Genomic DNA, 12,339 nt, shown 5'->3' on the forward strand with positions numbered 1-12,339 from the left:
CTGGTTTTACATTATGGTCAGAAGCTTTTATTTTATTTTAGTTTAGTTTTTATTTTTGGTCAGTCCTGGGCTTAAACTCAGGGCCTGGGCACTGTCCCAGAGCTCTTTTGCTCAAGACTAGTGCTCTACTGCAGCTTCACTTCTGGTTTTTGCGCAGTTAATTGGAGGTAAGAGTTTATGTCCCCTGAGATGACTTTGGTACCATTTAATTCAGAGGATCAATGGCATACATTTAGTAGAACTGAAAATGAACTGCTAACTCTACCAAAAATATCTTTTCTCTACTTTTTTTCTTAAGATGTGACATAGGAAATACATTTGGCAAGAAATTCAATAAATAGTTTACCACAATCTGGACTGGAAAGACATCAAGTTAACGCTTTTACTAAAAGAAGTCTCAGAGAAGACACTGAAAATCACACTTCAAGAGAGAAAATGTTTTCTGTATGAGGATAAAGTTAATGAGATTCTTGGAGCATCATAAGACATTATGGATATGTAAAATCTTACATGATTTCTCAACCCAAGAAGTCATTTCGCACTCTATATCAAAAGAATTGATCTCTGTAGAGCTTTATTTTTGTTTTAGAACACATGAATATCAGGAATTTCATCATTCAGTTCTTTAACTTGAGACATATTTTAGAGTATTTTTATTAATATGTTATTCAGTGTCAGTACAGTTTGAACTCAGAGTTCTGTTCTTGCTACACCAGTGCTCTACCACTTGAGCTATGCCTGTCATTACCCTTTCATTCTCAGCCTCATAAGTAACTCAAATTATAGATGTGAGGGCCTGGCTAGAATAGTTTGTTTTGTTTCAATTACCTTCAAACTTCTGGGCTTTATGTGCTGCACAGAAAGTTCTTTCATCCTTGTATCTCCCTAAAATTGTGCTTCTTCCTGAGAATTTGGTTTACCCTCACACCCTCAAATGGAGACTTCATTTTCCATGAATTCCCAGGACCATTAGAGGTGAAAGGAGCCATTAACAATCCCCTATATCAACATGGTTTTCTCTAGATCTTGTGCAGGTTATTCTTAATAATGCTGTCCCATAAAGTTGCATGTCTCAATTTCCTTACAACCTGCAGATTCAGTGTGTCCTTTACCTCTCTTGCTTCATCAGCATTTTATTTCTGCATCTTCCCTGTTAAGTTATGTTTGTTACCTATTTCTTTTCTGATTCATTCTCTCTCCAGACTAGAAAATATTTTGTATTGCTTCAGCTGCCCTTTGGCTAACTACTCTAATTCCCAGTGTTAATAATTGGACTGGGTAGAAGCTGAATGAGCTCTTTTCCACATTGACAGAGTATCTTTACACTATCCAACATGAAGCTTTACTCATAGGGACTTAAATAGAAAATAACCAAGCTTCTAGGCATACTAAGGATTTCTGAGTTCCTTTGTCTTCTCAAACTATTGCTTTCTTAAATTTCTAAAATAGAGAAACAAGCCCATTTTACTACAGAAAAGAAATTTAGATGATTCTAAGAGAGACTCGGGGACCTGAGCTTTTTAGTTATATAATCACATTAGTATTCTGAAAACATCACCTGCATAATAAATCCACCAGTTCATTTGCTAAATGATTTCTTCTTCATTTAAATTTAAAGACTGTTGGTTTGACTTAATGGACTCCTTTAAAGTGGGCACACTATGGACATTCTTTAACTTATAATTAGTAAAGCATATTAACATAGCAAACATAATAGAGTATTAAGAATCACTAGGAAAGAAAGGAGCAGATAGGAATCTAGGTGCAAAACAGAAAGGGACAAAAAGCCAGTGATAATACAAAAGTATACTGTACAAGGATTTACTAAGCCACACTATTCCTATGATTAGTGTATTGGTAAAATTAATGCCTGTAATGATAGATATACAGATGGATAGATGTATAAATAGACCCAACATAGTTGATGCATGATAAATTAGGTAGAAGATACATAAATACATGATAGATTTGATATTGACTAGATAGATAGGTGATACTGATGATATATAGATTTAATATAAAAAAGAGGAAATGAGCTAATCAGTACACTGGGTGTAACAGCAAACCAAATGCCTCTGGTCATTATTGGATCCAATTCATGCTTGCATGTTATATGTGATTTATTCAACCCAGAACTTGGTACATAAAATGGAAATCAAAATTGCATGCCTGATCATTGCTCATAGGTAAATGAAAGATAAAAATACATTATTGGAATTTGATTCCTGGCTTTCCAGTAATCTTTCTGTATTCTATGTGAAATTAGCTATGAGCAACCGCTGTTTACTCCCTCCCTCATGCTCAGCTTCACACGAACTTCTCCTTAACCAAAAACACCTTCATCCTTCCAAAGGTCTTCTATTTCTTTATTATAACACCTCCTGGACTCCATTGAGTCTGCCTTTCTGTTCATTTTCTTCTACCTTTTCAGAGCCATTCTTCCTTCTCTCACCTCCAAGCCTTTCTAGGTTCTGTGACAGAACATAATCTCTCCTTTTCATGAGCCTCATCTCCTGTCCCTAACTCTTTGCACATCAAACTCTGAGAAACACTGCTTTCTAGCCTGCTTGCACTCAATTCTCAGTCTGCTTTTGAATTAATGAGAATGTCTAGAACAAAGCATTCTAACATGCTGATGGATTTCACAGTAGCTTTGTAACTCCACAGTTTATGGAAGGCTCTAAGAAAAACTTTCACTTCCCAGAAGATTAATTTGTATAACCCTGTCAGTCTACTCCCTGACTCTTCCACTCAACTATTCAATGCCTTCTTATTTCATCTAAGCTCTGACTTTTTGTTTTCTGAAAACTTTTAAATATATATATAAAGATATAACATATACAAAGGATGTGCAATTCGGCTTTTTTTCTATGTATGTGGTACTGAGGAATCGAACCGTGGTCTTCGTGCATGCTAGGCAAGCACTCTACCACTAGGCCAAATCCCGGCCCCTGTTCTTATTATTTCTATTAATCTCCGTTGATACAGAGTCGTAATGTCTATCAATTTCCTTTGATTTCATTTTTAAACCTTTAATATATAGAATTGTACAATATAAAGTCTTTTATACCCAACATTTCTACTTCAGCATTAAATCTGTGATTCTCGCCTGTATTTGTGGAAGTTTCTTTTTCATAATTTTGTAAGACAGTAGATATATACATATTATAATTTGTTAGCTCTGCTGGTGAATTCCTAAGTCATTTCCATTTTAGAAATGTTCAAATTAATGTTACTTTAAATATTTTGAACATAACTTGTGGCAAATATTTGCAAGCATTTCTGCAGTATGCATGCCTAGGAATATGTAGTTACTTCACCAGGGTTCTGAAAATCATCTGTCACACTAGGACTGCCATGTGGCTTTACAGAACAAATGCACCAATCTAAACACACACCAGCATCTCCAACAAATATCTTCTCCAGAACTTGATCTCAGTAGTCTTTGTCATGTTGGTATCTTTTTGATGCATCATAGTGCTCTTAAATTTCATTCATACACTAATCATGAAGTAAAGTTATCTTGTTTTCCTGTGGCTAATTACATGAGCCATACATAACCATATGTATTTACAAATTTATATTTTTGTTAATTTTAGTGAACTTGTCATTTAGATCATTGTAGATCAGTACACAGTAGTAAGAGATCACACAGGGCCTGTGCTTTCACTTGTCTTTTCCATATCAGGCTCTGAGTTGAAATTCCAGTTCCAGCACAAAAGAAAAACCCTAGACTATACAACAAATCATGTAGAATATACTTTAGAATATACTTTTTAGGAATTTTCATTTTTCTCTTGTTTAGTTTTGGCTTAATATAAAACCCTTAAGATTAATCTAAGCTATTATGGATATAAATAGTTCATTCAAACTTGGTTTTTACTTATTGGATGTTACAGAGGCTTAAACCCTAAGGCTCAACCCCAGAGCTGTGCACTTGCCAGACAGATTCTCTTACTGTTTGAGCTATACTTTCAGCCTTCTTTACTTTTGCTGGTATTTTGAATGTGTCTCCCACTTACACCCAGGATGGGTCTTTACCATGGTTCTCCTAAGTATGCTTCCCACCAGCTGGGATAACGGGTACATGCCACCACAGCCAGTTTTGTATTGGTTGTAACAGGGACTCTCACAACTTTTACTGCAGGTAGTTTCCAAGTATAAACTCAATCTCAGCCTCCTAAATAGCTAGGATTTTAGGTGTAAGCTACTGCACCTGGCTTAAATTTGTTTATTTAAAAAATTGTCTGTTTTTGAATTTCTATTTTTATATTTTATTGTAATTAATAGAAGGATTACATTATATTTGCCAGACAGAAAATGCATTACTTAACAAACATTGTTACCCCTTCTCATGGTTTTGTCCCCATTTCCCTCCCCCATCTTGTTTTCCCCCTTCCCTATCCTCTTTCAAATAAACATATATACAATATATCAGATATCAAGGTAAGATACTGTAACAATGTGAGATAACCAAGAGACAAAAAATGAGATGAGAAATAACATAATACATTAAGAACAACAGTCACACATTATATGGCTCTTGTTTCTATATCTTGAAGGTCCTTTCATTTAGCCTCATCCTATATGGCCTTATGTATCTAGGTTTTGCCCTATTGTAAACCTCTGCTAGGAGAGTTCAAAGTTTATACTAATTATGACATATGAGGGAAACCATTGAGCCTATTTTTTTAAGTTGGCTTTTTGGCCTCTGATTTATTTGTAGGATACATACATGCATATGTATATAAGGTTATTCAGTTATGTGTGTGTGTGTGTGTGTGTGTGTGTGTGTGTGTGTGTGTACTTTACCTCAATCTATTGATAATTCTTAATTCTTAGCTTTTACAAACCCCAAGTTTTCAGTCAATTGCGGTTAGCTCTCTGAACATTGTTAAGAAACTTGTGGATTTATTTTCCCCCAAGACCATGAAACCTTTTTTCTTCTTTTTTCCAAAATCTATGACCCATCTCAAAGTAATTTTATGTGGTGCACAGAATTAGGGGTCAGTATTATTTTTCAATATAAATATCCAGCTTACCTGCAACATTTATTGAATATATCAGTGCTCTCAAATGCATGGGCACTGCAGGTATAGATTAAGTGTATCTAATTTCTATGTCCTCCAAACTCTTTTCCTTGCCAAAGTACCAAATTATCTTATTAACATGTTTTTTAAAGATAATATCTTTTTGCCATTCCTGGAGCTTGAACTCAGTGCCTGGGCACTGTCCTTGGGCTTTCTCAATGCTAGCACTCTACCACTTGAGCCAGAGCACCATTTTCATCTTTTACAGTGTATGTAGTACCAAGGAATCCAACTCAAGGTTTCCTGCAAGCTAGGCAAGCACTCTACCACTAGGTCATGCTCCCAGCCCTTTTTTTTTTTTGCCAGTCCTGGGCTTGAGCTCAGGGCCTGAGCACTGTCCTTGGACTTTCTCAAGGCTAGAGCTCTACCACTTGAGCCACAGCACCACTTCCGGCTTTTTTTCTATGTATGTGGTACCAAGGAATCGAACCCGGGTCTTCATGCATGATAGGCAAGCACTTTAACCACTAGGCCAAACTCCCGGCCCCTCCCAGCCCTTTTTAGGTAATTCTTGATCTCTAGTACTATCTGTCTTTTGATGTTATTTTTCCTCCAAATTTTTTTAAATTAGTTTTTTTAATTGAAGTTTTAGAAAAAGTTGGTACATGAATTTTAATTAGAAAACATGACACTAAGAGGTTTATTTTTCCAGAAAAAAAAGGCAAGATTAATTTCTGGGTCTTCTTGAATCAAACTTATATGTCTTCTTTCCAAAACCTCAGCTCTAAGTAACAACTCTCTTTATCTTGCTCTAGGTAGGCAAGGATAATTCTCGTCTACCCTCATCTTGAGTGCTAAAGGCCCTGGGCTATGACCAATGAACAGAATTGTTCTTTAAACAAGCAACACACAGGCAGTAGCATCCAAAACCTTTCCCTCAGTCCCCCAGGGCAGCCACAGAAGTGGCATAGTTTCCACGGTCTTGGGAAGAAGAAACTAAAAGCTGACTCTTGGCCCAAATCAGAGCCCAAAACAGGGGGAAAAGGGTACCTAGGTCCACTGTAGGCTATTAGCTGAGTGCAGGAAAAGAGAATTTTTACAGCTACTCTTAGAAATGAGGGGAAATTACACCTTTTCTACTCCACTGATTGTATAAGCTTCTCTTATCAAGCCTGAAGGGAATCTTCAAAAGAACTAAACTGGTCAGAAGACCTTTATTAGTAGAAGGTAAGAGTGGCAAACAGAAAGATGTCAGTGTAATAATTTGTAGGAAGACAATGATAGGAACTTAAAATCTTCACGTGGCTGCCAGCCCTAGAGAGCATGACAACAACAAGCAGGACAGCAGCTGCTCCAGTCTGGTAAAGTTGGAGAATCTTTAGGCCTTTTCCTAGGTCTCATGTCAAGTATCGAATCCCATTCAATATGTGAGAGGCAAGGCCAGTACAAACTTAGCTGTATAGATCCGTGTTGGCCTCAGACTCAGGGACTTCACAAACTCCAAATAAGTCTCAAAGTTCCAAGAGAGTACCAGTAATGATAAGCCAATCAAAGACATCATTCCCCTCATGGCTATCCAGTACCATGGTGGAAGAGATCACCTGTATATAGTGTATGGGGAGACAGGACAAAGGGTTTAAAACTGTGTTCTTATTCCAGAATTGTTCCATTTCTTCTTTGGCTGTTGTTCCCATAGGAACAGCATATCTGATATAGAGTTGAGGACTAATGTAAGCTTGGTGGCAGTGCCTGCCAGTGTGTCTCAGCAAGAGCGCAGCCATCTTGGATTCCAGCCTAGAGGGACCCAAAATTTTCTTAAGTGTTCAGGTTCCTTGTATTTATATATACAATTTTAAATGGATTTTTTTCCCTAAGGAAAATCTGCTTTAATTTTACTTTAGATTTCATGTGTACATTTTAAAGATAATTAACACATTGACAAGAATGAGGGTTTCCATCAACCAATGTGGTTAATCTCTCTTCTTATTTCACATTTATTCAATTATTCTCAGCAACTCTTTCTAAATTTTGAGATAGATGTTTTAGATCTTCCTCTCTTTTTCTCTCTCTCTCTCAACCTTTAATACATATTAAACATTATGTAGTAAATATGTCATGTAGTCAACTATGAAATACTTATATGCTTATGCATATAAATAGAATATCAATTTAATTTCATTTTCCATTATCTGTTGCTGGTATATATAAAATATTTTTGTTGATTTCTATCTGCAACCTTGATAAATTCTCATATTCTTGTAGTGCTATTGTTCTTACTATATTTGTTGAATGTCTGTCTATCCGTCAATCATGCCATCTGTGAAAAAGGACAGATTTGTTTCTCCTACGTTTATACTTGCCACCTCTAGTATAAGTCCTATCTCAAGAACTACAAAGAGACTAAAGTAGGTAACGTTAAGAAACTTTCAAGATTCAGATGGAAATGATTTGGTATTATACGATGACCTACAATAAGTGTATGCCTTTTCCTACGTAGACATCGATTCCAATTTCCCATCTATTAAGAAGCTATTTTATCATATGCTGATCTATCACTCACTGTGAGTTACATTTAGTGATCTTCCGGGGATATTGATGGGTAATATGGCCTGCACGTCCCTCTGAATCTAGTCTCACTAAGTAAGGTGATCTTTCCTACTCTAGTATTTTTCTCTCAGTAGGAGATGTTTATATCATTCTGTATTGGCTTCCATCCACTCTTCAATTAATCAGTCCCTCATAATTCTACTTGGTTATTTCTAAAATTAATAATGATAATAAATATTATCATTACAATGCATAAAGCATATACTGCAATAATTCTAAATGGGTACACATTCACTATTACCTTGCTTCTTATCTAACATTTTACTGATAGAGGTAGAGAGAATAGAAGAACTAGCAGGCGGAATCTCTTGGCCTTTCTCTTCCTTCTAAGACCATGGTTCCCTTTCAAGTAGAATCTCTCTAGCTCACCTGTCTGAAGATGGTCTTTTCCACTCAGAGACATAGGGACTTATAAAGAAACTGTTCTTAGAATTACACCCGTGGAAGCTATTCCTAGTCATTGAGTCAAACCAAGCCTGTGAAATGGTATCATTGTGCCAACCAGATATGGTTCAGATAGGGACCCTCAACTCTGAGTCTAGAATTCTACAAATCCTAGAAAAGCACAGCCTAAAATCTGCATCTCAGCTCTACTTGAGATAGCATTGCACCTTTCTTTAGCCATGCTAAAGAGCATGACACACACACAAAGCCTGACAGTTCATCACATTACTGCCAAAAGTATTAATCCTTCTTTGTTCCAAGAAACTTTGTGCTACAGAATAATAGAAGCAATTCATGCTGTTGATGTTATCTACTAGATATTCTTCTTTCTTCTCACCATCCCTGGGAATTTGCATGTATCTAGCTCACATTGACTGAGTTTAGTGAGACTTGAATAACAACCCTTCCAACATCACTACATACACACACACACACACACACACACACACACACACACACACACACACACACAAACACACACACACACACACACGCACAGAGGACTTTTTTGTCTATGCAAGTAGTACAGTTTAAACTCGAGGTCTGGGCATTGTCTTTGACAATTTTTGCTCAAGACCAGTAGTCTACTTGAGGCACAGCTCTTCTTTAGGATTTTTGGGAGATAAGAGTTTTTTGGACTTTTCTTCTTAGGCTGCCTTCAAACTGAAACCATCATGTCAGCCTCCTGAATATTAGGATTATTGTCATGAGACACTTGAAGCCCAGCTAATGCCCCTTTCTGAAATTGGTTAACTACCTTTCCCAATTTTATAGCAAGACTCAGAAGACCCAATGCAAGACTTAAGTAAATTAATGATAACTTCAAACAAAGTCACTCCGTCAGTTTCTTCAGGAAATTTCCCAAATCAAAATGTGAAGTCATCTGTGTTCCTCCCAAATAATTAAAATGAAATTTTTCCCTGTGGGAAGTGTATGTAAACCATTTTGTCTTGTTAAGCTTTGATTTGGGCAGAAGTGTAAACTCAGAGCTAATAATCTGCGGATTTGGTTTTGGTTTCCACAGCAACAATCAATGATGACACAATAACAGAAACATTTTGTCCCAGTTTAAATAGGCAAAAACATAATTCTGTTCCAATCTCACATTTTTTCTTTCTTCACGTAACTATCCTAGTGATGCAGTGTCTAGACTTTTTGGAACAAGTGATAGGATCTGGAATTTATCCCATGGCATTGAAAATTGCCATTCAAGGCTCCTAATCATTTCATGTGAAAATGTTCTGTCTGTACATGTGCAAATTACCAAATTGACTACATATAAAAATTATCCCTTCACGCTGACACTCAGAATGACTGTATTCACCCATTTTACTCTGTTATCTCACTAGAAAATGATTCCACCAAAAAAGAACTAAATATATAATTTATATTTTAAAAGGATATATCAGAATCTGTAGCATTGGGGAAATGCCAGTAGGTTAAAGCATACACATCTGTTTCTGCTATGATCTTAACAAGTACTCCATGAAATTCACCAAGAGGGCAGAATTGATATCACAGGTCTTTCTTTGATATTTTTGCCATTTGCTAACTGGATAAAATGAAAGCAGTCTCTCAGGCTTCCAAATGTAAGCAGTGTTTGTGTAGTCTGGATTACTGGGACTAGTGTAGTTTATCTGTGCTCTGAAAGAAATCAAACTGTTTCTTGAAGGCTAAAATCAGAGTTATTTGTCTCCAGCAACCTAAAGCTGAGAGTTGAGCTCACACAAACCTATAGCCACTTTGTGTGGGTTCTTGTTTCTGCTTTTACAAGCCTGTCATTTCTTTGGACTTTACTCTAGAAAATTTAAATCTGCCACAGAAGAGCCTTATTATAAAAGTTTATCCAATTACACATATAAACCGAGCTGAGGTCTAAGCAGCAGGGAAGTCTTTGACTCTCCAATAGACTACTCAGAAAAGGACAGAAGTGATTCTGTGACCCAAGTAATAGAGTATTAGTCTTGAATACAAATACACAAGGACAAGGTCCAAGCCCTGAGTTCAAGCCTAGTACACACACACACACACACACACACACACACACACGTGTGTACAAATGTGCCTTTCTAGAAGAGCAGCTTTGCATTAGGTTACTAAACTATAGGCCATTATCCTTTACCTGGTATATTGTATATACATTTATTTCTTTATTTGAAAATGGAAAGGGAAGAAGGAAAAACAAAATGATTGGGAGGGGCTGGGGGGAAGAAAATGGGGACAAAAACATGAGAAACAGTATCAATGTTTAAGAAGTAATGCACCTACTACCTGAAGAATGTAACTGTAATCCCTCTATACATTATCCCAACAACAATAGAGAGAATTAGATATTCTGAATACAAAATAAAGATTGAAAAAAATACAAAAGAAACAATAAAACTATCAATGGCATGTTATTCCATACTTTTAATTGGAATTTCAATAATTAAAGCACATTAATTGATATAAGAAATGATATCTATATCTTAAAGGCAAGGTATATATGTAAACAATTAAGGCTTTATGTAAAGATAATGTACCAACCAGGTATTGGTGGTTCACACCTGTAATCCCAGCTTCTTAGGAGGCTGAAATCTAAAGATCAAAGTTCATAAGCTCAGGTAGAGAGGTCCATAGACTCTTATCTCCAAATTAATCAGCATTAATTGGAGGCATTGTTGAAATGATAGAGTAAAAGGTCCACAGTTTATGCCCCAGGACTGGCACTAAAGAAAAGTAACAAGCTAGATTGGAAAATACGATGAATTATGTGATTATGGATAAAAAGTACTTGGATTTGTTCCCTACATATATGAATTTCTGTTTCTTTATCTGTAAAATGAGTGAACCATCCTACCAGATTCTAAGCGCTGTTCAAAAAGGAGTATGAATTGCTCCACAAACCTTCAGTTCTGCTGTGTTCTGCATCTCATTGGAAGTTAAGGGAGGAATGAACGAAGCCTTACTGACTCCATTTTATGGAAACAAAACATAGAATAGGTTTTAAACAACTGTGTCATTTGTAGAAGCTTATTTAGCTAAGAATTCTAAGAACTGTTCTCATATTGCTTGGGAACTCCAATTTGTCCAATTTGTCAGAGTTCTAAATAATGAAGCAGATTCTCATATGAATTAGTAAACATGGCCACAGATCATTTCCCTAAGGACCTCTAATTCACATAAATTTGTACTTAAAAATTCAAATTGAAATCGGAGAGGGAAGGAGGGGAAAACAAGATGAGGGGCAGAGGTGGGCAGTGGGAAATGGAAATCAAAACATGTTTGTGAAGTAATGCACCTTCTATCTGGTGAATATAATGTAACCGTTCTATTAATTACAATAAATAATATATTTAAAATCCAAATTAGTCTCCTATAGTAGGGTACAGTACATCACTTGATGAGAAGGAGTCATGTGCTCGGTTATTAAATTACTTTCAGATGAGTAAATCTGCAGTGCAAACGTTCATATAGATTTGGGATTATCCCATCTTACTTCTTGGAGTAAATCAGGGAAAGCAATTATCACAGTAGATCCCAGGTGAAACAGTATTCATCCTGGACTTAGATAAGCTGGTAGTTGACAAAAAAAAATCATCTTCCTGTGTATTACAAATCTGCTACAATTTTTAAGAATAAAATAATTCAAAAGAGCACGGGGTCTAAGCAAAATTCATTAGTACTATAAAAATAAGTTTTAGAGCTGGGCGCAGTGGCTCACACCTAAAATCCTGATTATTCAGGAGGCTGAGATCTGAGGCTTATGGTTCAAAGCCAGCCCGGGCACTGAAAGCGTGAGAGTCTCATCTCCAATTAACCCAAAAATCAGAAGCGGCACTATGGCTCAAGGGGGAGGGTGAGCTGAAGAGCTCAGGGACAACTCCCCAGCCCATAAGTGACTAAATAAATAAATAAGTTTTAGAATTGTTGTTTTAACTATCCTGAAACAGGCTTTTACAACATCATGGCTTCTCAGATGTACTTTATTGTATACCATTATGAAAGAAGAAAATATACTTTTCTCAAGTGCTTCAGAGCCTAAATTTTTTTTTCTCTCAAGACATATTCCTAACAATATATTGTGGAGTAATGTGAAATTAAGCAATACATTTAGTTCATAAAGAACAGAAAATTATCTCTCTGAAATGACCAGAAATGTTATTCAAAACATAATGTACAATAAATTTTAGTGACTAAGGAGATACCTCAGTACAGGATTCAACATAAGAAATTATACATGCTGAAATGTGACTATAGAGTTATGTATTCACTGGAG

The 12,339-nt window shown here is 36.2% G+C and overlaps 1 protein-coding gene and 1 pseudogene across 5 annotated transcripts in view; one reads left to right on the forward strand and one right to left on the reverse strand.

The window, feature by feature from the left end:
* Rbms3 (RNA binding motif single stranded interacting protein 3) overlaps positions 1–12,339 on the forward strand; it is a 765,138-nt gene that overhangs the window by 730,528 nt on the left and 22,271 nt on the right. The window lies entirely within an intron of this gene.
* On the reverse strand, positions 6,248–6,811 carry LOC150050017 (succinate dehydrogenase cytochrome b560 subunit, mitochondrial pseudogene; annotated as a pseudogene).

Source organism: Megascapheus bottae, chromosome 18 (genome assembly GCF_031878675.1).
Source record: "Megascapheus bottae isolate mThoBot1 chromosome 18, mThoBot2.hap1, whole genome shotgun sequence".
Lineage (NCBI taxonomy): Eukaryota > Metazoa > Chordata > Mammalia > Rodentia > Geomyidae > Megascapheus > Megascapheus bottae.